We start from the raw sequence: 4012 nt of genomic DNA, 5'->3' as shown, positions 1-4012 counted from the left end.
TCTCCTATCTTGATGTCTCATTAAAATACTGCCCATTTTTCTGTTGCACTGTTGTAAGCCATTCTAGTCCAATGGAAAAGAGATGAACCTGAATGAACAGAGATTTATGTTGTTTATATTACATCTCAGATCTTTTTGTCTGCATTGCACTCATTGCTCCGTGTGCTTGCTTTCTAGCAAAAATTACGTTGTGGTAAATATGTTAAGAAAGTAATGGCCCTTAGGTCAGCCTAATGATTGAGCTGGGTGCAAACTGAACTATTATCTCCCAGTTAGACTTCCTGAATCATTCTCCAATCTGGCAAATACATTGTCCCAGCTTTCAGGAGATTAGAGTGAACAGAACCAGAGGTAGGCAAGGTAAGTTTCAGTTGTGGCTACAAGCAATGTGACTTTGAGGAGAAAAGATTAATGGGATAATTATTTTTAAAAATAGCTTAGAGGAGTGAAGGACAGGTAGAAGTGGATGAAAATGTTCTTCTATCATGAGAGGGCTCTTTTTGCTACTTTTCTCAATGCTAGTACATAGCATGGTCAGGAAAAAATAGAAAGCAAGGGAATGTCTTATGTACTAATGATGTTTGTTATTGCCAGGTTGGAAAAGCAAAATATTAGTAACACAAAAAGTTCACAATTTTCCCTTTTAAAATGTTTGCTGAAGTAATGAGACGTGTGAAAGACAGTATCATTTTCCAAAGCAAGGACTGATTTGCAACAATAATCTTTTCCTGAATCTTTAAAATGTAGACACTGAACAAATTTTTTGTTTGTTTTCAACAATATTCCTGGAAGCCTGTGATTCTCAGGTTCTGAAGCTGAAGAGGTTATATTAGTCCTGACTAACCCTTCTGCTGCGTGCTGCTCCTGTGTTGAAGCCACTGTTTATGTTCTTTTGTTCTTATGTAAGAGAGGCCTACTAATTTTGTCTTTAGCTTTAGGTTAAAGGCTTCACTGAAGATTACGTCTCCGGAGAGTGGAACATGCAGAGGTAGTTTAAGTAGTCAGCAAGGAATATCTGGCTGACTACAAAATTGAAATAAAAACTGGAAAAAAGAAGGGGCAAAAGAACAGATGAACTCTAAAGGAAACAAAGCAGTAATAATGGAAATGAGAAAACTACCAAAAATATAGAGACAAGAATATTAAAGAACAACAATCCCTTGAGAGAAGTATCTGTAGGGGAAAATGGCAAAAGTAGAGGAAAGAAATGGACAGGAAATGAATGAGTGTATTGATGGAGAAGAGGGGGAATAAGGAAAAATCAAGGGACATAAAAAAGAAGCAGAAAACAGTAAACGAGAGAGAGGATTGTTTTTCCTTTAGCTTATTTTGAGTCTAGCCTGGGAATTCTGTCCACAAGTAAAAATCCTTGTTGCTGCTGCTGCTGCTGTTGCTTCCAGCCTTTCTTGAGTCAAGTTTATGTATTTTTGGTGAATTGGCAGTACTTATTTTAATTCCTTATAGGCAAATACTCTTAATCAATGCCAAATAAAGTTTGTTGTAGGATGGAGGAAATACAGATCAGCCATCATGTGTAGGAGGGTGGAGAAGAGGGCACGTTATGGTAGCTATCAAAGACATTGTTGTGTATGCATCATTTTATAGGTAACTGAGGGTAGTGGTTTTCAACCTTTTTCACTTACGGACCCCCTAAACATTTTTGAATGGAGGTGCAGACCCCTTTGAATTGTAAGCGTAGGTATTCATGTACATTTGATTGATCATATTCATCTTGTTTGGGCCCCTTAAACATAGTCTGTGGACCCCCAGGGGTCCGCAGACCACAGGTTAAAAACCACTGGCTTAGGGATATTAAATGGGGACCCAGTGTTAACACAGAATAGGCAACCTATAATTTCCCATAGAATGTTAGGGCCAGATCCTGTTCCACATGTTTTGTGCTTCAGTGGACATAGGCACTGGGGTGTGAACCTGCTCTACCTTTCTTGAGTCCATGAAACAGCATGAATGCGCCTACTCCTGTAACATGCTATCATGTTAGATGAAAGATAAAATAAAAAACAGGGAAGGAAAGGAGCCCCCCTCCCCACACACACACCTTTTGTGTTGGCTTTTTTTTTCCAGGGACTCCTGCCAAGTGAAATAGGATTAAGTTTAGACACCTAAGTCTACTTAGGCTCAAGCCTTTAAAGTGTGTGTCTTAAGAAAGTGTGAATGGCATTGCTATTTTTATAATGTTGGAATAGTGACTTTTCATATTTAACTTACTTTCCACTATAAGTCAGTATTATGAATCCTTTTCTGAAATGTTAATGTGTGTTCTCTAGCTAACTTTTTGCTGACATTTTAAGAGTTAGCTAGACGAGGCACTTTTTTGGTGAAGAGATCTTATAAGTGGCACAATTTCACTTCTAGGAAAATAAGTGTTTGATTCTTTTCTCGGTTATGCCCAGTTTTCAAAGATAACTTAGTTAGAAATGTAAATTGGTTCAATTCCCAAATTTGCAGGAAATCTACTCCACAGGATTTTTTTCTGTGGTAACTTAGTGTTACACGCTTTGGAAAGTTGAACTCCAGAGAGTTTTTTTCTCCAAAAGGATTTTGGTTTGTCTTATAGACTGTACAAGTACTGTAGATCTGTCCAAATGGGTTTGGTTCAAGCAGCTTCAAAGTTTCAAGCATCTGCAGCTGATCTTGGTAGAGTTTGTAAGATTCAAGATTTGAGTAACTCTGGTTTAGGGAACTTTGAAGTGATGCAGAAACATTGGTGTTCTTGTAACATCCCTACACCGTGGGAGATTATACCTCTGGTTCAAGTACATTAAAAACTTGGTAGGCACTCAGACTATATCATATCCATAAACCAGGTAACTGATTCACAGTACTCAAGATATAAGACTTGAATTCAGAACACTTCTGTGATCTGCTTGCAAAACCAGGCCAAGTTTTGAAAGGTGCATTGTCAAAACAAGCACTCATTGAAAGTGTCCCAGATTTGAAGTCCCTTTCAGGCTCCATTGTTTATAATTCTTGGAGAAAAATGGTTAAGTACCAAAAATCATAAAGGAGTTCTTGAACTTCCAACCCTCAGAATGAATCATTCCTTGCTTTACTGTGGAGACACTGCAAGGGTCTATCTAAAATTGCATTGAAATTTGCACTTAAGTATCAAATTCCCTGTCTTACACTATCTAACTCTCCATATTTGTCATAGAAACTCTTATGAAAAGTGGGGGTTTTTTTTATTATTTTAATGGTTTGCCATGCTTAGCAGAGGAAATTATTTAAAAAATTCTCTATTTGTTGAGAACAGTTATTCCCCAAGCTAGTGGTAATGTCCCTGAGAGTCACTAAAATTAGAGAAACTGCTGAGGTTATTTACATTTTCTGACACTGCCAGCCTGCCAACCTGATTAGCTGTAAGTGAAAAGTTCTTTATAAGTTTTTGTTTCCATTTTGGTTGAAGTTTTTTTCTGTTGGCTCTCATTCAGTTATTGCAGATCACTTAAGCACCTGATTAAATCCAATTAGGTCATGTCTTAAAAGTAAAGCATGTGCTTAGGTGCTCTGCTGAATCAGAATCTCAATCCCCAACTCATATTTTCTTGTACTGTGTATATCTGGGAGTGAGACTGGGTAGCAGAAAACATGGAATTGATTTATAAGACATGGCTGGGGCTCTTGGGTGGGGGGTGAACAGAGCTGTGGTGCAGGGAACCACTAAAGTAAATAGGATTTCAGAAGGAGATAAGGGAAGAGTAGGACTCGAGGCAACTATTAGGATTCATCAGAATTACATGGGAATTTGAAGGGAACAGGCTTATTTGGGTCCACAGACAGATGGTATACTTTTGTGAGAATCCAGCATATGTGCCAAGGGGCTATATTATGTGAGGCTTCCCTAGTACTGTTCCTATGGAGCTATGGTAAAGCCATGGTACAGATACGGGGGCTTTGGGTGTGGGAAGAAGGTTAAGGATGAAAGAACTGATCGGTGTTTTTGGCTTGCTGAATGACTTAATTGCTTCGTTCCCCTTGTACGTCATGGTGT

This window comes from Gavialis gangeticus, unplaced genomic scaffold (genome assembly GCF_001723915.1).
Source record: "Gavialis gangeticus isolate Ggan-Ray unplaced genomic scaffold, GavGan_comp1, whole genome shotgun sequence".
NCBI classification, from domain to species: domain Eukaryota; kingdom Metazoa; phylum Chordata; order Crocodylia; family Gavialidae; genus Gavialis; species Gavialis gangeticus.
Note: the sequence above shows the minus strand (reverse complement) of the source record.